Below are 25,668 nucleotides of genomic sequence, written 5' to 3' on the forward strand. Positions count from 1 at the left end.
TACAGAGACTGTGTTGAAAAGCTTCAAAACTGTGGGCCACACACTGAAGAATGAGGCCCGAGGAGGGCAGAGGGCGATCATAGGCTCAGGTGCCGAATGTGCCCTGAACCGTGCGTGGCGAGGTGCCAACTCAGGGAGCTTGTTTGTTTGTTTGTTTGTTTGCTATAAAACCACTCCCTGCTCTACATGGAGAAACTGTGCACACAGGTTTAACTCCACCAGTGCTGCCCACATTTACGCTTCCTCATGTATTCTAAGGGTACAGTCATGGGCGTGGGCAAAGACTCAGCTGGGTGAGGCTGTCCCTGGCAGCCTTGCTTATCGAAGTGCACCATGAGGTCTCCTGGGTGGGCCAGAATGTTACAAGTTCACATCCTTTAAACAGCATCAGATGAGCATACTAAAAAATCAAAAATTGGGGCTGGGATTGTGACTCAGCAGTAGAGCGGTCACCTAGCACATACAAGGCCCTGGGTTCAATCCTCAGCACCACATAAAAATAAAATAAAGATATTGTGTCCACCTAAAACTAAAATATATATATATATATATATATATATATATATTTAAAAAATTAAATAAATAAGTGAAATAAGGGTATTGTGTCCAACTACAACTAAAAAATAAATATTTTTAAAATTATCAAAAATTGTTTAAATTATGTTGACAAGTGAAAAAAAGCAGGTTATAAAATAGAATGTACAGCATAATTACATTTTTGTTTCAAAAAAGGTAGGTATGGCCATGAAAAAAAATTTAGAATAATATACCAAAAACTGTGGCTACCATGGAAAGAGTAGAATTATAGGTATTTTAAAATTTTATTTTCTTCCTGCATTTTTATGAATTTACAAAAATTTTTAAAATAGTATTACTGCAAAATTAGGAAAAGCCCCACCTTCTGTGTTTTGAGGAACAGCCTGAAGGAGGGGCCTGTGGGCAGTGGGGGCAGAGGGGCCAGGCCCCCCTGGAGCTCCGTCCCACCTGGCTGGCCTCTCTCTGTTAGGAGCTCTTTACGCATGAACACAGGGCAGGGCGTTTTCAGGGGGCCCTTTGTCATTAGTCAGAAGAGCGTTTTCCTCCTCTGCAAGCAGGGAAGTGTGAGCTGGCTGGTCCCTGGCGTGGAGCTGGCCTGGCGGGCAGGGTCCAGGGGGTGCACCCCGTGAGCATCCAGTCACCCCAGCACTCCTGCTCACTTGGCCAGGAAGCAGGCTGTGTCCACACCCTGCTCAGGAGATGTGGTCTGAGGGTGGCTGTGCAGAGCCTAGGGCCCTCCTGAGGACAGTGTCAGAGCAGCGTGGGCGTGCCCACCCAGTGAGGCCCTAACTGCCAGACAGAATCCCCCGAGTGTCTCTAGGCCCAGTCTGCACAGGTCCCTCTTACATGGTGCAGGCAGGGGGCCGGAGAGCTGGCCTTGCAGACGGGATGGCTAAGTCATCCGAATGAGTTTCTTCTCTCTTATGGCATTCCTGTTTGGTGGTGGGTGGTTCATGATTGGAGAAGAAAGGGATTTCTGAGGTGTTGGGGCTTTCTGGTGAACCCTGAGCTCAGCTCAAGGCATGGAGGTAACTGCGTAGATAACCAGGACCTGGCTGTCCCTCTGGGGCAGCCTGCCAGGCCTGGTGCTCACTTGTCCAATCTTTAAATGGACAATTTTGTGTCTTGAAGATGGCAGCTCTTGTCTTTGTTAGTGGACAGAAGTCTCTTGGAGCTGAGTGTCATGAAGAGCACAGGATTAAAGGGTCTACGTGGCTTTGCAGAGCACCAGGGGTCATTTTGGTGGCCACAAGCCCACTGGGCAGGAAACAAGATCTCCAGTATAGGGTGGAGAGGACAGAGGTGTGGAGAAATCAGAGGACTGGAGGAGAGCGGCAGAGCCAGGCTCAGAGCCGTTCCTGGGATTGTGCTGCTGCTTCTCAGCTGGTCTCCAGGTGGCTCTGAAGAGGCAGCTCCCAGAAGACGGTCCCTGCTGGTGAAGGCGTGAGGCCACAGCCCTGGGTCTACTGTGCCTGCCGGCTGTCTTGTCCCATGCCTGAGGCTGGTTCTGGGCCCGTGAGATGGTTCCAAGTCACAGGACCAGGAATGATCCCAGCAGCTCTTCCCAGGCTTCGCGTTCCTGGAGGCGAGCCATCTGAGGACCCATGAACTTTGTTTCTCTTTTAAAAGCCCTGATGTTAGGGATGGGTAATTTCCACCTTTTGTGCTGAGATCGTGTCTTCTGAGTTGAGAGATTGGTGTTTTCTTCTAATAAAACAGTCTGCCATTTAAAGCCAGGCCTGGGTGGAGGCAAGAGGCGCAGAATTCATTAGCACGTGCCTCCTGGACTCTGCTCCCTCCCTCAGGGGCCAGTGGCCCCGCACCCACCTAGAAGTTAAGCTGGTGTTTTTCTGCCTCTTATGAATTATTTAGACTTTATCTTTAATATATATTCAGATGTTGATCTTTTCATGAATTCAGAAAGGGCCTTTACCTCTGGAGCCCATTCGCACAGTCTGGTAGGCTAAATGCGTCACTTCATGTCAACACAGGGCTTTGAATCCTTTGTGAAATGTTTTTAATTTTGGCTGCAGCAGTAGGTGGTGATTATTAATATTTCTGTCTAGGTGTTTCCTAGTTATCTTGTAATTAGAAGCTTTCAGAATTTGTGTTCAAGTTTTTGCCATGTTTCCCTCTTCTAGTTCTGTCTCTGCCTCCCAGTAGGGACTAGTGAAAAGGTTGGTGCTTGCTGCTGCAGAGACCTTAGTAAGAGAGGAGCTGGGGCCTGTTCCCGGGGTGGCCAGGCAGTATGGAGCCTGCTGTTGGCAAGTTGAGACACAGTCGAGGCCTTTATGCCCTGTGGTAAGGGAGGAGTGTTGTAAGACATGACTTTCTGCTTGACGGAAGGATGGAAGGTTCTCCTGCATATAAATCAGCCACATTGGGGTGCAGGGAACACAACTTCATGTCTGAGAATGCTTCCTTCATTATTGGAAGTGTTGCACGATCTGTAGACCCCAGCTGCTTCTTTGGTTCGGAGGTACCGCCTCTTGAGCTGTGGAAGTCATCAGACACTGTTCTCCCTGCAGGTGGGCCTTCGCCTCACTTGGTCAAGATTGCAGGTGACATTGGGCTTGGGATTCACCCTCACTGGAGCTTCAGCAAGTCTGCGGGCTGGTGTGCTGCTTCTCTGGCTGACTGACATCACATGGGGCTGTCCCATGTGATGCTCCCTTGCCTGGGATCCTGTCTTTTCCTTCTCTTCTGCCTCCCACTTATCCCTTCACTCCATGTCTGGCAGAGAGTGGCTCCTTCCGGTCCTGATATTCTACAGAAGAATGCCATGGTATCTCCTAAGACAGTGTTGCTGACTGATGTGCAGATGCCAGGCACAGAACCCTCTTTCAGAAGCCGCCTTCTGTGCAGGGCAGGTGTTTGACACTTGGAGCGACAAAGCTGGCATTGTTTTGAGAGGGTTAACTAAGATGGACGAGGAAAGAAATGTGAAGCCATAAAGGATCAGAGCTTCCGGCAAGGACGGGACACATTTCATGTGTATTCCACCTGCAGCCTCCTTGGTACATGTGTCCAGATGCCAATTGCAAACAGTTTCGCTTTTTTTATGCTTCTAAATAACCTACCAAGACAAGAACAGTGTGTACTTCGAGTGTAGTAGTGCTTTATTTAAGGCTCATGCTGCAGTCGATGTATCGATCAAGAGGAATTTGTAGAATACAGAGGCGTGTTTTAATAAGAGCTGGATAGAGTTGCACCAGCCTTGCTATTCCCAGGACTTCAGCAATTGTGAAATGCAACTTCAGCATTTTATTTGGGAGAAGAAAGAAAAGTGGAAAAATTAATTGTGATAGAGTAATGGAGACCACAAAATGGGGGCTCTGATGCCCACTGAATGCGGCAGGCACGGGATCGTGGAGATTCTCTGTAGCTGCTCCAAAATAACTTCGAAAAGCTGCTTCATGCATCAGCTTTTGAGAGAATGTGTACTTAAGCTGCGCGTAATTCCCGTTTCAGGTGGGAAGCAATGCGAGGCCTTGGTCCATTTTGTGGCGGACATTAGCCCTGCACCAGCGAGGGAATGCTTCTTCCTTTAATCACTCCAAGATTAGCCTGCAGTTGCCTCTTTCTGTTGGCCATTTGAATAACAAGCTTGATGAAGCCACTTAACTCCAGACGATTACAGGTGCCAAATAGGGGTACGAAAGAGAGAGAGGCCTTTTACGTGAGCTCACGGTTTCACAAGCCAGTGTCATAATCAGATTCCAGAAATTGAACTTGCAGAAAGTTTGTGCTAGCCTTGTGGATTTTCATTTCAGATGTTGTCAACTCAAGGGCATTTGGACCAATCAATATCTGTCTGTCTTCTCGCACATAGAAAGTTGGCTATTAGAAAAGAGAGGCTTACAGCAGCCTCAGCCAATACCATTAGCCCTAGCCTAAGGGCAGTTCTGTCCATGTGCCCGGGTAGGCACCTGCCCCTCCCCTCCCCCACCATTAGGGAGGCCACTGGGGATGTCATTTGGACAGAGCGGGCAAAGAGCACTTCTTTATTCTTTCTCTTTTTTACACTCAGACTCCCCCAAAATCAATAAATCTGTTCTTTGCTTATTTTCAGAACTTTACTTCAATATAAGCAAGGACTTTCCTTCCAGCAACGAACTGGAGTAACACCATGTCAGGCTTTGGGTGTGTGTGTTTTCTTTCTCTGTTCCAATTTGAAAAATAATTGGAAATAATATCTGATTGATGTTCTCTCTCCTGCTCTCTCTCTTTAGCTAAAGATTTCCTAGATGAAAGACCTTCATCCGCTGCCTTTCATGATTCAGCACTTGATTCTCTGTTCCACGCAGCTTCCTGTTCCAAATGATTTTGTGAAATGAAGGAAACAAAGTATTGTTTCCATAATCAGAGGGAACTTTATACAAATTGGGTTCATTGACTGCCGGCTCTTATTGCATTGTCCCTGATGTTTCCTTGTGATTTTTGTTTTGCGCTGAACAGCTCCCTGGCTGAGACAGAACCCTGGAGCACTTAAGATGCCAGGAAAGAAGGAATTGAGAGTAGGTTAGTGAGGATTCAGGCTATCTCCTGGTGGGTCTTAGAATTTCATTCGGATTATTGTGCTTTTTCTTTCTCTCTCTTTGTCTCGATCTGTTTCTGCCCCTCGGTAGCAGGGACTAATAAGAACCGCAAAAAACACTAGAATTGGCACTTGCTGTTGCAAAGGCCTTAGGAAGAATGGGGCAGCTGTGGCCCATTCTGAGGGGCACCAAGCCAGGCTGGAGCCAGCTGTTGGCATGATGAGGAACATTCAGGACCACTTTAATGCCAGGGGCAAGGAAGAAGTGACGCAGAGCTGTTGGCAGCCACCAGGTAACTGCAGGAGAAGACTCTGGGACCTGGGGAGAGACCAGAGGCTGAGCACGGTGGGTAGGACCAGCCATGCAGCCATGTCCCCGACAAAGGAAGACTCAATCTTGCAAAGAGAGACGTGAAGGGAATGTTTAATACTGTGGCCCAGTAACATGGCATTTTCTGTGGTTGGAACAATGCAGAATTAATGTGTATCTGCAGGAAATATCATTAGGATTAAGTATTCTTCCGAGAGACTAGAGAATCAGGGGATCCAAGTGGGTTTGCCGGCCTGAGCCAGCCTGCCAGGCTTGACCCACCCGCAGGCAGGAAGGGCGTCCTCCAAGGTAAAGACATCTGTTGGCAGACAAAAGTAAAGATGTGCATTTTCCTTCAATTTCCTGAGAGAGCACAATACTTTCAGTTCTCTCTCTTAATGCGACTCTGGATTGCTTTTTCCCTGACAGTTGCTGTAGAGATAGCGTAGGCTTGCTGCTTGGCACTGAAGCTCTCTTTATTTCATTGTAATTAGCAAGGGTGATTTTCTGGCATGGCTCCGGAATGGTCCACGAGGGGTTTTCATGTCTGAAAGCAGAGGAGAGCTCAAGGTGAGATCCTGAGCTTCAGCAATGAAGACAAGTTCGAATCCGGAGCTAGCATTGTGACACTGGAGTGTAGGCTGGGAACAGGGGCTGCTGGGGCCTCAGGGCAGGAGTCCTAAGTGTGCCCCTCCTGCTGTGTCTGCAGAGGTCCCGATCTGTGGAGCGGACAGCACTGTCCAGCTGTTCAAGGCATCTTCTCTTTGGGGGACTGCACTGAATAGGACTTCCACTTCAAATGAGATCTCAAATCCCCATTCAGGAGTCTACCATTGTTACCTACACAAAAACTGTGTGTGTACCTGTTTCTCTTACCAAATAGCCAGAGACGGTTTGTGTGTGTTCACCTTTGCACCTTCAGGACCTTTCACTACCAGGCAGAGGTGTCACAGCAAAGCCAGATATGTTATTGAACACACTCGCTGGTTCAACTGAGTTTTGGTTTGGGGAGCAGACTTTCCTAACAAAGGAAGCACAGTGTGGAGGTGCAGGCTCTGGCAAGGACACCAGCAGATGGGACAGCATGTAGACCGCATGGTCCTTGGACTTTGAGTGGCTCTGGTCTAATGCAGAGTCTGGTTTGCTTGCCTGAACCTATAGCCTATAGTGCAGACCTCCTCCCAGCCCTACATACCAGTTTCCCCTGTGCTGGGGAGGGGGTGCGACTTAGTCTGGGCCAAATGCTGTGCCCCATTCTTCCAGTCATGGTACTGCTTGGATATGCTCATGTGGCAAGGTCTAATTTGAGTCTGATCAAAATAGAGAGAAATAAAGAAAATATGTTCTCTTTAGTTGTGGAGCTGGGATGATATGAGCCTGGAAGTTTCCAGAAGCCTAGGTCCTGGCCTCACAGAGAAATTTGCCTGGGAGAACAAAGCTGACCTGGGTGGGAGAGGGTACAGGAGGGGCCTGGCGCATCCAGCTCTGAGATCCTTGCCCCCACCCACCCCTCATAACCTCCCTATTTTGTCCATCAAAATTTTTCTCTTTCCAGCGTGACTGAGTACTAGTTCTGTCATTGCTGCCAAGATGGTTAGATGAATAAGAAATCTCAAGACTTCCTGGGAGTTTGGAAGGTTTGAATTTTTAAGAGTCCTCTCTTTTTAAGATTATTCCTGAAAGAGGAGATTTCCGTGGTCTAGAAGATAAGGAATTCTGCAGTTCCACGTCGTCTCTGTAAGCAACGTAGACAGGACTGTTCCATAAAATAAAATATTTCAAAATCATTTCTTTGTGTTGATCATTATCAAAAGTGTATGTGATTCTTTGCAAACAAGAGGGAGTTAGCATTAATGAGCAATTTTTACTTAAATTCTTTGCAATATTTTATTTCCACATAGAAACTTCTTAAGCATAGAGGGGAGTTGCTGCTGGTGCATTTAGTATATTTCCTCTTTTATGAATGAAATGGAAGGACTTGGGAGAAAAGGTGCTATTTCCTTCAATAGTTGGAGCACTGACCTCTTCATATCCATTGTGTGATACAGCCTCCATTGTGTCCAGAGAATCCACTGGAAGCTGAACCCAGGTGCTTTGGGGTCTCACATTTAAAATTATTTTGCAAATTAAATTCTCTGAACTTACCTCCTGCCCACCCCTTTTTTTTTTTCCCTGAGCAATAACCTGAACTGCAAAGCTGGAAGATTTTAAGTTTAAAAATAGAACCACACCCAAAATGCCCACAAAATCAGTCTTCTGGCCAGTCCAGAAGGAGGGATAAGCATGCCCGGAAGACCTCTATCTCCTTTTGTCTGCTTGGTATTCTTGTTTTAGAGGATCCAGCCCATGTCTTTTTTTTTTTCCATCCTAAAATAATCTTGTTCAGATTCTGAGGTCAAGCTGATACCCTCTTTTCCTGACCCCCACCTGGGGAGCCCCAGATGGCCCATCAGCGTACTGCAGCAGGGATTGCCTTGGGTGGCACAGGACCCCTCTGGGCTACACACCTTCCTCCTCAGGGCTTCGCTGTGCCCCCAGGAAGGGTGCTCACTTTTTGTGGGACCACGAACTGGAAGGACCAGACCTGGGGCCCGGGAGGGGTCTTCTGAGAGTGGATCAAGCAGAGGGAAGCCCAGCTGGAGGAGGGCCCAGGAGCCTGGTGGCCGGGTCTGACTCCAGAAAAGCTCCTCAGGCCACCCTGGAGTCTCTCTGGAATTTGAGGGAAGGGGTTATCTTTGAGGCTGGGGCCAGTCTGAGCAGTTGCTGTCACTTCTGTGTCTGGTAACTGAGTCCTGTAGTGATGTGGTGGGCTAGACCTGAGGGCCACCCTAGTGCTCACTTACCAGCTGCGGGGCCCTGGGTGTGCTCTTTGTGGCCTGCCCTGGGCTGAGGAGTCGGGTTCAGCTGCTGCCTCCCTGCTGCATGTGAGATGCGCAGCACACTTGGCTCTTCTATTGTCTGTAAATAGGCAGAAGATTCCAAGGACCAGGTTAGGGATGTCCGGGAAGCACTATCAGGAACCCTGAAGATGGTCACAAAAGCAAAACCAGCTGGAACTTACGGTGGAGATGATGGGGGGATGAAGTGTCTGAGCCAGGCTCCCTAAGACAGGCTCATGGCTGGTGAAACCTAGAGTTATAAACAGCCTCATGGGAAGCAGTGGTCCTCCGGGCAGACTGCTCATTTTGTTTATGAACAGAGGGTTTCCTTGGGTTCTGGAGACATGCTGCATCCTACATGCAGGACTTGTAAAACCGGGGTATGTGCATGTGACCTGCCCTGTGTTTGTGGGCATGCTCACATCCACAGCTGTGCTGCCGCCTTCCAGGTCTCGGGGAGAAAGAGCACAGCCCAGAGAAGGCACGACTGTGGTCCTCTCCCCCTGGACCCACTGTGCCCAGGGTGGGGCGTTTTGAGATAGAAGGGAAAGGAGGATGGACATCTGGGAAGACACCCCCAGGCTGCTACACTTCTGATATGGCTTGGATCTAGAATGTCCTCCAAAAGCTTCTGTGTTGAAGACCTGGTTCTCACTGTGGCAATGTCAGAGGTGGTACTTTTAGGAACAATGATGTACCATGAGAGATCCAGTCTCCTCAGCGGACTACTCTGTTTGATGGATTAATCCATTGGTAGCTGAATGGACTACTGGAGGGGGTACCTAGTTGGAGGAAGTAGGCTACTGGGGGAGCGCATGGAAGGGTTTATCTTGTCCCTCACCCCTTCCTCTCTCTCTTTCTCTCTCTACTTCCCGGCTACCTAAGCTGGGCAGTTTCCCTCCTCCACACCCTTCTGCCATATTTCTTCTTTGGAGCCAGCTGACCATAGACTGAACCTCTGAAACCAAGAGCCAAAATAAACCTTTATTCATCTAAGTTGTTCTTGTCATGTATTTTTGTCACAGAGACAAAAATCTGACAAATGTGGCTTCTGAGATTATTATTATTATTTTTAAAAAATACATTGATTTTTTTTTCTACTGACGTAACTAGATTTTCAATAGTAAACACCTACAGTACAGAGAAGTTGTTTACTTGTACACGATGATCTCTGTGTGTCACAATCTGCTCCAGCACCCAGGGGGTTTGGGCCATTCCGGCCTTGGCTTTGGCTCTACAGAGTAACCACATCCAATAACTGAGTGTGGGGAGAAAGATCTGGAAAAGTGTGAACAGGAAGTGCAACACACAGCAGAGCAACTCCATGGCTTCAGTGTTGGCAATGTCACAGGTGAGAAGTGCGGCTCACTGGTCACCTTTAGCACAGACTCGATGGTGTTTGAATGTTAGCCTGAGCAGCGACTCACTTTTATGAAATACCTGCTTTATTCTGCAACAGCTGCAGATCCACCCAGTGGTAAGAGACAGTGCAGGGAGGCCCTGTGCCCGCCCGTCTCGGTGGCACCACCTTGCATGATTTTAGTCCTTTATCACTACCAGGATGTCCACACAGTACAGTCCATTGCTCTATTTGTTTTTACTAGCTGGAGAAGCACTTCTGTGTCTGGGTTGATTCTAAGCCATCCTGTGGATTTGTGTGATGACATCACCCATGCTCACTTAGGACAGTCCCTCCATGGGGATCCCTCTCTGTGGTGCTCTCACGTGGGATTTTTCATTGTTTAGGGATCAACTTTTTCATGAAGTCCAAGGCAAAGACAGGATTTCAGGAATTAGAATTCGAACTCCAGCCCCTCCCCTTTGCACACCCACACAGGCTCCCTGCTGCTGGAGACCCTCCTGGGAATTCCACTGAGGCTCTTTGAGCCAGATGTGGCGGGATCCCACTCCTGGGAGGCATTGCCCCTCCCGTCTTGCTGCCCTGACCTGAACTTCCTGTCCACCAGCCATCACTGAGATAAACTGAAGATCTCTGGTGTTGAAATGGCACCCCCATCCATGAGCTCACCTGGCAGTAGCCGTCTCACATTTAATTAGCTCGATGTGTATTAATAATGGAAAATAAGGAAGAGTCTTTGCAAACTATCAGACTTTTGCAGACACCCCAACTGTACTCAGAATGTGGTTAATTGTAGTCTGCACTATTTTCTGACCATCCTTCCAAAATGTATCACATCAAGAGAGATCACGAATCTCGACAGGGGGAACCTGTGGGAGGAAGCAGGCAGCTCTGTGACAGCCTTCCTAGCACCCTGTCCTAAGCCTCTTGCTCTCCTCCTGGCTGTGTCAACCTTGGCTGCCCACAGGCGCTAGCTCTGCACACCCACAGGGGTTCCACTTCTAGGCCTCGGTTTGCTCAGGTAAACTGTGCGTTCTCTCATGTGGGGCTAATGTAGGGATGGAGCTCATGTGCCTATATTAGGCACCTGATAAATGCTGGTTTTATTTTCAGCAATTTGTCTGTTCTTGAGCATCCACAGGCCAGGCATTTGCTGGATGCTAAAGGTACAAAAAAACAAATAAATAAATGCAATCTCCACCCTTGTGAGAGTGGTGGCTCCGGCAGTCACTGTGCAGGTCGGCAACTATCGCTTCCCAATGGGGAATCCTGCTCTCAGGAGCCAGGGAGCTGGGGTGTCAGGGAACTCCCTGGAGCTGGTCTCACTGGACACTGTGGCTCTTGGGGTAGAGGCTGGTGGATCTGGGTCTGAAGGGACTGAGAAGCATTTGAGGCAGAGCAGCACCTTGAGCCAAGTCCAGCCACAGGAGGGAACAGGGCCTGGGGTGCTCAGAGGTTCTCCTGAGGAACAGGGCAGTGTGGTAACAGGAAAGCCAAGGCATGGAGAGGTCAGCCAGGGCGAGGGCCAGGGCCCCGGGGCAGTGGGTCTGTTGAGCACGCTGTGCAATGTGCCCATAACTCCTGGGCATAGCTATCCTCTGCAGAGCTGGGATCTGACATACAGGCTGAGGTTGTCTAGGCCAGGACTTCACTCGTCTCCTTATATGTGGTTCTGAGGACCCAGGTCGGTCAGAAGCCTGCTGGTTGTGTCCCACAGGGGACAAGCCCAGCTCCAGACACCAGGGGCTGACATCAGCCCCTCTTCGCCTCCAGGCAGCTGTCCGAGCCTTGGGTAAGGCAGTTGGGGAGCTGAAGTGGCTGGGTTGGTAGCTTCTAAGATGCCTCCCAGAGCTAAGATTCTTGGATTCCCTATGGTTTTACAAGACCACAAAATGAAAAGTTCACAAATAAAGTGATGGCAGACGCAGCATGTTGCTGTGGAAAATTTACCCTGCTAGAGGCTTCTATGCATGATGAAATTCACCAAGGACTTTGAAATCTAGCTATGTTCTTGACCAAGATTATAGCATCATCGATTCTTTCAATTCCTAATTAATTTGACCTTGAAGTCAGGTTGGGGTCACACAAATGGGAAGTTTGAAGGAAGCCCTCAAGGCATGTGCTGAGTGGGTTTGTTTGGGAACTCCTGTCTTCTGGGTTCCACCCACGTGACACATTTTTTCCTGGGCTTTGGATGTGATGGCTTTCACATGGAGGGACTTACTCTTGGTGTTCACCTCACCTCTCCCAAGGTGGCCACTGGACTGCTGTGGCTGACTTGTGGCCCGGGGGTGCCTCCCACCATCCTATGGGCATGTCCAGGACCAAGCTTGGGACCACTCCAGGAGACTCTAGTTCTCTTCATTCATCTTCAGACATCTGTCTGTCTTTCAGCCAGCATGCTCTGGATGGGAGGAGCCCACTCAGGCTGGCTCGGTCCCAGGGGTGCCTGTCCTGCCCAGCTGGGGTCTGATCTTTCCTGCTCTCACTCTTTGTTGCATGACCAAGGGTCTCCTGGTTTGCAGGGTAGGGCCTTCTTTTCAATAGATTATGTCCTATAATTGGCCTTGTAATGTTTACCATGTGACTACATACTGTGATTCTGTCGTGGACCCTGATAGCATGCCCTTTGCTGATCTGGGAGTCTCAGATGGCTTTTCTGAGATGATGTATACTGAAGATGGGGGTCTCCTGGGAACTCAGGGATGCACAGGACCCTGGGCATCTTTGGGCTCCAGCTGAAGAGAATCTAATTGTGGTTTTGCATCCTAGATGTGGACAAACAAGGGGCTCACCTGGCTCGCTGACCAGAAGGGGCATGGTGCAGGCAGATTTCTTCAGAATCAGGCTTCTGAGAGTAGAGATCTGGCTTCATGTCCTCTGTGAGTCCCCATGCCCCTCTCAGGGCTAGGCCCTAGAGATGCTCCACAGAGACAAGGAACCTGGATTTTGCATTCTGTGTATTAATCCCACGCACCTGTCTGCCCCCACCAGCTCCATCCTTTCCAACCCCTTTATGTTCTGCTCTCTACAGCAAAGAGGGAAGAACCCCGTCACACAGTGTGCCACCCAGGAGGTCAGAAGTCATTGACTTTGAAACTAGCTGGATCTACAACAGGACAAGGCTCAGAGCTTTGCTGTCGGGGCTTTCTAAACCTATGTGGTGGTGAGTCTGCCTCCGGGAAAGTGCGTGGATGTGCTGGGCTCCTCCCCCTGTCCCACACTTGTCCTCCCAGTGCAGCTTCTGCCCAGCTCGATGTGTCCTTTCGTAGTTCACAGTATTGTATGAAGTCATAGTGCTCGTTATAGAATGCTTACGAGTGAAGAAACACACAACGAAGAGCTTGCTCGTGTATTTTTCTTTCCATATTTTAATCTATCTAACTCTGGGTGTGCATGTTTTGTTAACATAACGGGAGCATGTCCTGTGCACCATGTGACGTCCCTGTCCTTCTCCTTGTTCTGTGCTCACTTGGATCCTTTTCTACCTCAGCACACCCCCCACCAACTGTCTGCTCCAGGGCAGGCTCTGCTTGGGCCATGTTCTTGAAGCCCTTCTCCCCTGTCCCTCTCAGAGCACCGAAGCCTCCCTTGTGGCTCTCCTTGGGTCCTGATCACAAGTGTCATGCAATATTCTCAACCTTGTCCGAGCCTCTGTGGTCAGGAGTCCCTGCTCCTACTTCTCCATATGCCCAGTAGCATCTGACACCCGGGTAGGGAGCAGGTTCCTCAGCCAGATCTTCGAGAACATGACTAAGGAATAAACAGCCAACCCATGAGGGCGCTTGTCTTCATTAGTAATGGCCATCTTGGCCGCTCCTGTCTTTTATACTGTCCTGGAAAAGGTTAATGCACTTCATGGTTTTATTTCTGGGAAAGTCGATCATGGACTTGGCTAACCTTGATGCCCCCGCCCCTGTTCCAGGCATATTGGAAACAAACACTTCTAAATTATGGCCATTATTTAAAATGTGCTGGTGCCAGGGCATACAACCTGAGGGGTTTCTCATGCAATCGATCCTCATCTTTTGGACTCTTTTTTTTTTTTCTCCCTCTATCACGTGTGAAGAGCAGACCGTAGGTTTTGGGGGCCTGTGACCTCTTCACAGGGTAACCACTTTTAAAGACCTTCTGGCAGTGCAGAAAAAGCGACAAAGAAAATGCATGTTATCAGCTGAGTTTCAGAGATCAGTGCTCCCTGACGCGGCGGGGGCAGACTCACACCCTTATTTTTAATGATCTGACCCAACGGAAATCTCCTGGTTACAAAGACGCTGCCTTAGAATTTTAAAAAACCTAATAAATAATTTGTTACAACCGGAGGGCATCACGTTACCATGTTACTTATTATGGAACTAGGATAATATTTAAATTTCTTATTTACAACATTAAAATAAATAGTGGTTTGGGCATTTTTGCAGAGCAGAGGACGCGCGACGTCACTCCCTCCCCTCCCCCGGCCGCGCTGCCCAGCCTCAGCACACCCTTCTTTCCTGCTGGGTCTGGGTTCTTTTCCCAGCTGCAATTACTCCATTATGCTATTAAAGTTCAGAATGTGCAACATGCCCGACCCCTGAAGGCATTTGCCAGTCATTTTTTTTATCTTGTCTAATACCTGTGGCTCTCTGTCTGTGCTGACATTTGACTGCGAGCATTCTATAGGATCTGCCGGTTAGCTGTCCCTTGAAGGCCGCTGGCCTCAGCACCTCTTATGGCCACTCATCTGGCCCCTCTCAGATCTCCGAGGGGGGCGGCAGGCAACACAGTGAATGAAATATCAAGCGCATCAGATCAAATGGCAGCTGCCCCCCAGGTAAGGAGCAGGCTGGGTGGAGGGCTGAGGGCAGGCGGCTGCTGGCCCGGCTCACACAGGGCTCGGACCCTGTTCCATCAAGTGCCCCTCGCTCACGCCCCACTAATTGGGTAGGATTGCTGCTGTCTGATGAGTCATAATTAGGACGAGGCGGCTCCACTAGGAGCCTTCTCATCGGGCGAAGGGTCAGGGACTAATGACTAGCAGAAGGTAACGGTTTTGTTGATGCCTGTAGTCTCTGTTGGAAAAAAAAAAAAAAGAAAGAAACCCAGAGCTGCGGCATTTCTTCGGGCGGCAGGCACTGCATCTTTCCCTCATTTGATTCAGTGACCTCTCAAGTGCATCATCGCCCCCAGGGCTCGGCCGTCCAGCAACTGTTAAGCCCCTTGGGTTGATAATCTTCTCCCACTTTTGCCCTCAACACCAGACGCACCACCATTAGCTGCAGCTGCTCTGGAGCTCATTAGAGGCGATCGATGGGGAGCGAGATGAAGAAGGCGGCCGCCCTGCGCGCTGGGCGGCAGCTTCCCCGCGTTCCCACGCAGCCTGCCCAGCCGGGCTCCCCGAGAAACAAGAAAGGGACCAACGGGATTCCCCAGCACAGGGCGCATCTCCCTTCCTGGTCCTGGGACGTGTCCGAGGGACAATTTATTTTCTTGGGAAAATTCCACATGGTTGCCTTTCGTTGCTCTTTGAGACTGGAAGGCTAAAATAAAAATGTTCCCCAGTGAAAGATGAGCACTCCTCCCTGCAGGGACCTGGGGACCCGGCCCCGGCCCCTGGTGTTGCCTGTTCAGGATGCAGAGCACAGCCACTGGGGGAACGCGGTGCTTACTGGAGCCCTGGCTCTGGCCAGAAGGTGCTGCCAGAGAGCCCGCTCAGTCCTCCTCCTTCCTATGTCCGGGCACTCACCCGGTGTGCACCAGAAGCAGAAAGGGCCTCAGGGGGCAAAGGCTGGAATCAGCTCTCCTTCTCAGTCTTCTGCAAGCCCTCAGAGGACCTGGGCCAAGTTGTCCCCTGGACTGTGCTTCCCTGCACAGGTCAGCAGGTGTCCTAGGGTGGAGGAGCAGCAGTGGCCTCTCCATGAGTGGAGGCAGCAAGGCGCCTCCCCTGCTCCTTGTCCTCAGCCAGGTTGGGGCTCTGGTACCAGGTGGGGTCTCACCCATCCTCACTACCCCGACTTCCTGGACAGGAACAGAAAAGTGTGACCATAGGGAAGATCTGAAGTTGGAGCTGGAGACCACAGCAGCATCTGCAGGCAGAGAACTCTTGACCACTTATCTTCATTTTCTGGGGGCAGGACCACATGGAAGGAAAGGCCAGCCCCCACCATGTCTTACCAGAAGGACAGAGATGGCCTCAGAGAACTGCTAGAAGTCCAGCAGAGTCACATTTCAGATCCCCTGGCTGGGAGGGGCTGGGCAGAGAGCACATCTGGACCAGGCCAGCATCCAGGCCAGGTAGAGATGGGGAGTCTGTTTTTGGAAGTGCGGATTCCCAAATGGACCCAGGAGAGACTTCCGAAAAGGAGGCTCCTGTGTGGGAAGGGCCCCAGTTCTGTTCTGTCTTCTGTCCTCTCAGGTGAGTCAACACAGCAAGCACGGCTGCAGGAAGCCTCCTCTTTCCCTGTACCCTTTATTCTGTGCCTAAAATAGTTATCTAGTGACAGACCCAAGACAACTCACGGGGGGCCCAGAAGAAAAACCCTCCTCACTAGTACAGACTGTGAACAGAGACTTTCAAGGAGACCACCAGAAGTTCTGACCCAGAGCCAGTCTTCTGTGAAAAGAAGCAGCAGCCAGGGAGCGGAAATTCCAGAAAGTTCCTAGTTTCTGTTTTTAACAAGATTTAGGGACACCGTGCACCTGTGAAATCAGAGGAGGCATTTTTTTTTTGAAGATGGATAAAGCCAGGCCACATGTAAACCAGCAAGTACAGAACTTCAAACAGCCACGTGGGCAACTGGCTACAAAAGATTGATCCAGTGAAGTAGAAGACAGAGTTAAGGAGACAGGGCAGCCCAGAGAAAGGGGGCAAGTAATAAAGAGATGGAGAAAGCCGGAGATGCAGAGTGCCAGAAATCCAGTGCATGGCCCTGGGCCTCCCTGAGGCCGAGTCACCACTGAGGAACCACAGGGACTCTCAGAGTACTAGACACAATTAATGGAGCTTGAATTTCAAAGATAAAAGGAAACACCAGTCAAGCGTCACTCAGCGCTGGGATGCGTTCTGAGAAGTGCATTGTCTGATGATTTCATTGTTGTGTGAACATCATAGATTGCACTCGCTAAGCCAAGATGGCTGTAGCGTCACCAGGCGATGGAATCTCACGGGACCGCCCTGCGTGTGACTTGTTGTTGGTTGAAATGCTGTGTAGTACACATCCAGGCTGAGGAGCAGCTTACCCATAGAGGGAAAAATTGACCCGCAGAGAGTCTCTTTAACCTACAAAAACCCAAATCCACTTTTACTTTTTTTGAAACACACAGCACACATTTAGTTCCCCTTAAGATTTCCAATGATTTTGTTTATTTCATATTTACCTAAACAATTAACCTTAGGAAAAAATTTTCAACTCTTCCATCATCTGAGTCTAGATAACCAAGAGACTTTTCTGCAATAAATACAAGATAACCTGGGTCAAGGTTTGCAGAGTTTTTACAGAAAATTTTTGACCCAAGTAGCCTCTGTGAGGTCAATGTACTTTTTAAGCTGACATTGAGTCAGCCTGCAAGCTCCGTAAGATAAGGACTGCAAGGATTATTGCTGAATTACTAATTGTCTAGCAAGGTGCCAGACACATAGTAGTTGCACATTGCGTGTATGTTGATTTGAATTGGCTACAGAAAAGGTCATTCTCAGATTTGTAAAGAACCTGATAAATGTACCAGTTATGTCCCTTAGTGATGAGTGTATTAAAGACCTGCTACAGTCAGCTATAGACAGATGGGGAGGCCATGGTGCAAAGAGGAGGCCACAGCAAAGCCAGTAAAGCACACAACGTTCAAATAACTGTTGCTCATATGATTAGAAAGCAACCCAGACCCAAATACAATTATTGAAGAAAAATGCACAAGGCAAGCAAACCATTTAGTATTAATTATCTAGTTTAGTTGTTAGATAATAGAAGCAAAATTGGCCAATGAGGCAGGAAGAGAATAAATAAATGTGTGAGAAATTTTAATTTTATTTGAGAAGAGTCATTGAATAACATCTCAGTGTTAATGGTAACTAGGAAAAAAACATGAGGTTTGATGACAAAAAAGGTAAAAATAAGCACACGTGAAATAAAACCAAGATTCTCACTTTGTAAATAACCAGAGGGAAAAAGGAGCTAAGAAAAATAAAGGGCAGCAACAAGGAAGCGTTAAGAAATATGAGGGCACTAGGAGTTGGTCCAGACACGTGTGTGGACGGCAGATCCCCAGGGCAGGCTTTCAGTCCGGATCCAAGAACAGGGTCAAATTAAAATCCTTTGGCGAGAGATGCATCTGAAAGGAAAAGTAGGGAACAGTTGAAAGCAATGGGCTGGATAAAGACAAAGTGGGAAATACAAATGAAAGCTGGAAGACCGAGGTGGAGGCGATATTTGCATCACACTAGTGTTTAAGCGGCTGCGGGTCGGCTTATTTCCATATTCATTGAAAGTAAGAATCACCACCAATATGCGTAAAATAGAATTACTAGGATATATAAAGTAGCAATAAATTAAAAGTACAAGAAGTGGTTTGCAAAGTCATGATTAACAACGTCCCCATAAGAAAAGTTGACAAAAACAAACATAAAACCTGGACCATACATAAAAGAGCTCAAGCAGCATTTAGTTATGTGCAGTGATTTTATGTCACCCAAAGAAAAAGGATAATGTCCATGGTATATCTGTAGAAACTAACAACTAAATGAAGAAACGAACCACGAGCAAACAAATTAATGGATTATCCTAAGGGACACACTGCACTGGCCATATGCATGGCTACACCAAGAGACATAGATTCAATAACAAAAATATAGCAAAAACTGAAATACAGTTAAAAATTAAAATAATGATTTTCCAGGGAGTTTTAGATCAAAGGAAATGGGCCTTTAATTCTAGAATGATTAAAAAACAAGAACTATAAAAAAATTAAGGGAAAAAGCCCTCAGTCAATTTGGGGTCAAATGCATCATTTAGGTTGTTTGTTAGGAAGCCAGACTCAACAGCGGTAGCAGACCTCGAACAGCCACCTCATTTCATAATTAAAAATCCAGGATGCTAAGTTCAGGGATGTTAAAAAGGAAACATAAGATAATGAGAAAGTTTATGAATTAGGACACAGAAAACAATAAACTTGAGGAATTCGAGAACCTTAAAAACTGATTCACGTTCTGATAGATCAACCCCTGATAAATCCGATGTAAGAAGAAAAGAGGGAAAATATCAATAAATAAAATGAGGAATGAACAAATATGAGGAAAGAACAAAAAGAAGACATTATAATTAACTTGATGAGAATAAAAAAAAAAAACCTCTTAAGAAACACCACACGTGACTCGGGTAATAATGGCCAGTGAAGCTTTTTTCCTGAGAAAAATGAACATTTTCATGTCTGACTGAAAAAGCGTCACATTTATACATCTTAAACCGTGAGGAGAAACTTCAAAAGTTGCTTGGGCTTAATTAGTTAGTTTTGTAACATTTTGGAATTAATCTCTTGGGTCTGCCCTTCTGTTTTTATTCAGTATTTTGGTCATTCTTCCAGAATAATTTCAGAATTCTTCAGAGTTTGGGGGAGAGGGGTTCCAGTCTTGTAAGCACCAATGATTTCCCTGCTGTATGAAAGATTGTCAAGCCCTGGGAAAAGAGGTCCCCTGCTGCACTTTTCAGGGGTGGCTTGAAGCTAAGTCCTAAAGAGGTGAGGGGACTCCAGGCCACCTCACTGGGAGATGAGGCTGGAGCCTCGGCGGCTGGCTCCTGGTGAGATGCAGCTGGTCACTGTTGAATCAAAGAACAAAAAGCCCTAAATAATATATGGCAAATTGCAAACAACAGTTTCATATACCATATAGATCTAGCCTAGGAATACAATAATGTTTTAATATTCAGACAAATCTATTAATAAAATATACCACATCGGTAGATTAAAAGACAAAAGACCTCAACAAATTCCCGGCAGACACCTGATAAAATTCGACATCAATTTCTGATAAAAACTTAATAAGCCAGGAAGAGGAGAATGGTTCCTTGACGTTAAAAAAAAAGAAGCAGCAGCATCAGCCGCGAGCGAGGGCCCCATTCCGTTTGTAAGGGTCCGCAGCTGCTGCAGTTCAAGTCCACACAGGGTGAGGAGGGCACAGTCAGACCACCATCATGACCACCTTGTGTAAGTTCCCCCAAGTGCACTGAGACGGGACCCAGAAACAAGATTGAGGAACAGGCACAAACCTGCATGCGGTGGGACGGTTCATCTAGAAGCCCCTGAAGAGCATCTTCCTGGAAGAGTGCGGTTGGCAGGGCATGTACTGGAGGCAGCGTGCTCAGATCAACCACCTTCTTATGTCCCGTTAAAGATTAGTTAGAAATGACAAGGTGGCCACCTGATGCCGTGACGCACTGCATCCCAGGAGCACCCCTGGCTGGTGCACCAGGCACGGAGCACTGCGGGTCTGGAGAGGGCCCAGGAGTCTTGAGTAAGTGGGGACGCGGCCCTCGGTCCTCAGCAGTGGGCAGGGGCAACGTCCCCCAGTCCCCCAGGCGCTGGGGCAGTGCCCATCAAAATGCAAAGTGCTCCTCTTCGTCCACAGGAAGAGCCGAGGCTGAGCGCAGGTGTGGAGGGAGGGGAGCAGGGAGGAGGAGGGAGTGGGAGGGCGAGGTGGGGCAGGGAGTGGGGTGAGAGGCCAGGCGTGTGAGGACCCCTGGCCCAGCACCTGAGGAGGCGCACGAGGTGGGACCCCTCCGCTGACCGTGTGGAGCCGATCGCTCCTCGATGAATTCTCACTTCAGCATATTGAAGAGGTGAGTGTCAGAGCCCTGGGTGGCCCCGAAGCGGGGCTGTGGGCGTCTGGCTTCAAGGCCGTGGGAGAGAACAAGGAAGAAGCCAAGACTTGGTGCCCAGGCCCCTGAGAATTCCCAGCACCAGCCACGCCCTCTCCCTGCTCAGCAGACAGTGGGTCCTCACAGAAGCGTTCTCACATCCAGGGTTATTATCTTTAATATGGAAAAACCCTAGGATTCGGTAAAAGATTTAAAAAAATGCCCCAAATCCTGAAATCAGGCAGAAGCACTCGCTAGACAGGTGGAAACTTCCTCAGTGAACACTTGAGGAAATGTTCATGCTGTCAGGAGTGGAGGAAATACGACCTTATTAATGAGGGATATTTTTGGCCGATCCAATTGGTAAAGATTTCTGAGGTCAAGCCTGGTGTTGTAAGGTCACGGGAACAGCAGTTCCTGCATTTTGCGTGTAGCCATGTTCTGGAGGATAAACTGACCATAGGAGTTAAACCCTTAACATTATTCACCACTGTGGCCCACAGTCCTCTTCGGGTCCTCCTCTTCCTATGGAATGAGGGATTCCGGGTGCTCTCTGGAATAGCTGTCAAGGGGGAAATGGCCTACGTACCAAGAGAGGAAAGGAGTTGATAAGCTGTGGTCTGTTCGATGTACTGGAGCACTAAGCAGTCCCTACAAACCATGTTCTGAGAACCCTGTGAGCACGGGCAATGGCATTCCCCGTTTATTAAGCGATAAGAGCAGGTTAGGAAATGTGGTAAGTGCTGTGGTTCTGACATGGGCCCAGATGGAGGATGGAGGGAGGGACAGGGAGGATCTTCCAATCTCGGAAGTAGGAGTAATGTTTATTGTCTCCTTATTCATCTCTAACGTCTTGGAATTGACGCTTCGGCACGTGTCCCTTAGGTGTGGATCATCAGGATCATAGTAAGGAGCTGGGAAGCTCCGGAGGGAAGCAGAGGGGCCTTGCTGTCCCAGTGCCCACTCAGCAGTCCTTCCAGCCCCGTGAAGCTGGGAGTGAAGCCGGGGCTGGGGGCTCTGGAGGCTGGTGGTGTGGTGTCCCGCCCGCCCCACGCCCCTCTGGCTCTTTCGGTTTTTCTGTTCCTGACCCTTCCTCCACTTGCCATTCTGGAAAGGGGTGGGTTGCAGCCTCCTGCTTTCAGCTAGTGACACTCCCCTACCCTACCCCAGTACCCTCCTCTGGTTAGCCCTGGGTGACTTCTGGTGTCTGCCCAGCGTAACTTCCTGAGAAAGCCTTTCCCAGTTCGGAGCACCTCTGAGCCCTGGAAGTCCCCAGGGGTGGAGGAGGAGGTGCTGGCCCCAGGGCTTGTGTTGGCTCCCAGTTAGGTGTGACTGTGAGTTGACAGAAACCCCCAGTCACACCTGCCAGACTGAGCGGATCAAACAATTCAGACGCCTAGCTGCATCTGATGCCAGGTGAACGACAGGGACCTTTTTTAGTATCAGTGTGTCCCAAATATTGCGAGGGATAATGCGTATTAAAGACAGTTCATTTGTTCACCTGACTTTTGAGTTTACCTGGGTGTCCTTATTTCACGTGGCAAGCCTGCTCCCCGAGGGCCTGCCCTTGTCCACTTGGCCTCTTGCCTCCCCTCTGCCTGGGTGGCTTTGCCTCGTGGGCCCTTGCAGTAGGTGGGGCCGGCCAGGACCACAGTCTTTGAGCCAGTACAGCCATGGCCTGCTGCGTCTCTCTGGGTCCTGCCAAGGGGTGCCCAGAAAGTGGCTACAGAAGTTCACACGTGGCCATTCCCCTCTGTAATCGTTAATGGACACTAATTTTCAGAACCAGGGAAATAATTAAGAACTTGATGAATTAGAGTTGAGGTTGTGGTTTTGTCTGGGAGGACAGCATGCTGCCTGGGTGGGGATATTTCTCTTCCTGTGGGGTTATCCCTATGACTCCACCTGGGGGACACTCCCTGCCGTCCCTCTGGATGCCCTCATGGTGGAAACAGAGCCCTGGAGCAGGACAGCCTCCTTCATCTTGGCTCCTAGCATCTCACCCCTTTCTTCCGTGGAGCAGAAATGGTGACTAAAGAAGAGTAGCATCAGCAGCCAGGCAAGAACAGGGCCATCAACACACAACAGACCAGAGGACCAACATCCAGCCTGCACAGCAGTTCCTAGTTAATCTTAAAATGACCAGGGAGTGGACACTACTTGTCAAAATCACTTGGGATTGAAGCTGGCACATTAAGCTGATGTTGCGGAGGCGGCTTCTGTGAAGGCCAGAGCAGGCTAGAGACCGCCGGCCTGCAGTGGGAGGTGCCCTGGTGCCTGTCCCCCAGCAACGGCACCAAGCATGTGCATGCTGTCCAGAGCTGTCCCTCGTGGCCCTCTGACAAGAGCAGGAAAAGCTCAGCCCAGCCTTGTCCTGGCTCCAGGAAGGAGCCTGGCTCACAGCTGTCCTAGGGGCCGACCGAGTTTCGTTATCCTGCTGGCTTCTGGTTGCCGGCCAGGAGCAGCCAGAGGTGCCAACGCTCCGTGAGGAATCAGATCTCAGAGAAGCTCCTCGCACGGCATTCCCAGCCCTTGGCTCCCAGCAAGCTCTTTGTAAGTTCTGTAAGAAAATGTGTTCCTGAGGGGGTTCCATTCCGAGTTGGCAGTCGTGAGAAGTCCGGACAGCCAGAGTCAAACTTTTCAAGAACAACGGAGCTTGGATCCTGCTCTGCACTGGTCTCGGCTCCAACTTCTGGGGCCGTGGATTTGGAACCACTGTTGCTGGCTGATAATGGACTGTATTTATTGTGCCCAAGGAGGAGCGAGGCGCGTTTCTCCCATTGCACCATCCTGCTTCGGAGGGTGGGCCGCCTGGGGACGATGATTTATGGGAGCCGGTCAGGAAGAGGCTGTGAACATCTTTAAACACAGATCTGTTTTTCACTCTTGGAAAAGTTCAGTCTTTTCCAAGACTTTTCATTCAGAAAAAGGGAGCAGGAGTCCTGGTTAGCATATCCAACCGAATTCATCTCTGTTCTCACAATATGTTTTCCCCAAATTACTGTGACAATCTCCCCCCACCCCCTCCTGGCTCTTCCAGTTCTGACTTTTCCATCCGGTGGCTAATTTCTCCTGCGTGGCTGTGCTACTGCTCAGTTAAGGCCCTGTCTCTGTTCCTAATCCTTTTCATGGACAATTTGTCATCTTTCTTCTTCCTCTAGTTCCCCTGCATTTTGCTGATGGTGGATTGACAGTGACACTGTACAGAGAGGCAGCAAAAGGTGGAGAAGGCAGCTTGGGTGGAAGAGAAATGCAGTTTATCCTCGTCCAACCAACCACTGAAATGGCCCTTTGGTCAGAAAGGCAGTGGATACTTACATATGGCATTTTCAGTATTGTGCTAATGTGGAAACTGCAAAATTTTAAAGTGATTGGATTTAGGAAGCTGCAAACTTGCTACATTTAATATTTTTGTCTTCATTCATAAAGGCAAACATTTTCATATGGATGGAGCTAGTAATGGCAAGATATTTCTGTAAAGCAGTATAGTATACTAGGTTATAAACTTCCCAAACATTAAAATAAAGCACGTGGGGAGGGACATTAACTCTTTTAGGCCACTTACCCAATTCCCCAAGTGCCCATTGCAAACCCGGGAAATTGCATTGTCATTGTTCCACCCAGGAATAATTTCACTCCAATGCGTTTCTGCACCATACATAATTCTGTTTCAGGGAGTAAAGATGTTTAGCTGATGTCAGGAGAGTCTGCTGATTGGTTCTGCCTTGCACCGCTGTTATTTTAAATCAGTGGCTGCTGCTGCAAAATCAGATAATTTCTCAGCAGACTTGCATGGAAACATCCCATGGTTGTTTGTGTTGGAGGTGAGAGCTTTCAATTCAAATCATTGTTCCCAGATAGATGAATGTCAGGGGTGATATCGGTTAATGTGCATCAGACATTTGAGGAAAACCAAACTGAAGATGAAAGTCAAAGTGGCTTCCAACTGTGGCTTGATCCCAAGTAGTAAGGGGAGCTGGGAGCAGGGGACAGAGGCGAGGACTCTGGGAGTGGGGGACAGAGGTAAGGACGGAGGTGCGGATCAAGTTGCCAGGGCCTGTAGCTTTAGACAGAGAAAGGCGGGAGGAAGGGCAGCATTTGGGGTGCAGTGGTGGTCCTCTGGCTGCCTCTACCCCTCACTCCCAGGGCAGTGGGGGGAGCCAGGCCCACAGAGCTCCTCACTTGAACTCCCTAATACGGATCTAGCCCTTTCTGTCTATGTCTTCCCTGAGTTGATTTTTATGAATAGAAAGTGGTTTTCTTTCCTTCAGGGAAAGAAAATTTATTAAACGTTTACAATTTATAAGAATATTATATTTGTTAAGTAAAACCAGGAGATTTTAGACTATGGAGAGTGATAATCTCTCCAAACTTTTAAGGTGTCCATAGTATAAGAATTAGATGTCAGTGTGATTGACTACTTTCAGTGTCATAATCACTGAAAGGAAGACACACATACACATAGGTTTTTTTTTTTTTTTTTAAAGAGAGAGTGAGAGAGGAGAGAGAGTGAGAGAGAGAGAATTTTTAATATTTATTTATTTTTTTTTTAGTTCTCGGCGGACACAACATCTTTGTTGGTATGTGGTGCTGAGGATCGAACCCGGGCCGCACGCATGCCAGGCGAGCGCGCTACCGCTTGAGCCACATCCCCAGCCCCTACACATAGGTTTTGTTAGGAACAATTCCTGGGATCTCTCTGAAGCCCACTGCCATCTCCAGAGCAAAGAACAAGTTGGTGCTTGTCACTGGGTACAAACTGGAGGTGTTAGTAACGGGCAGCGCCCTCCCATGTGGCATTCCTGGGGTCTCCTCCTCACGGAGTCGGGGATGGAAGCTGGGTGTCGCACTCAGTTGACATCTGCTGTGAAACTGGATTCTCTTGCTTTGAAGAAAGAGCCTGTCTATGAATAGAGGGGGAATCTGGGGTGGGAGGGGCCAAAGGCGTCTGCCCTCAGGGTCCACCAGTGTTCTGGGGTTTCAAGCTTAGTCTTCCACTCTGAGCCGTTTTCCTGGCATTTTTAAGGAGGCCTTGGCATTCCGGTGCATGCCCTCCTTCCTGCACGCCCATGGATCCTATTACTCCCCCAAAGCTCAGACCTTTGCTCAAGGTCCCTCGGTGTGGAAGACTTGACACAGCAACAAGACCCTTTGCTTCCTGGAGATGCATCTTCCTGATGGGATGGAGTGGGCTTCTCAATGTCCTTGTTACTTTTCCCATG

Source organism: Spermophilus citellus (assembly GCF_964194105.1).
Source record: "Spermophilus citellus genome assembly, chromosome: 15".
NCBI classification, from domain to species: Eukaryota; Metazoa; Chordata; class Mammalia; order Rodentia; family Sciuridae; genus Spermophilus; species Spermophilus citellus.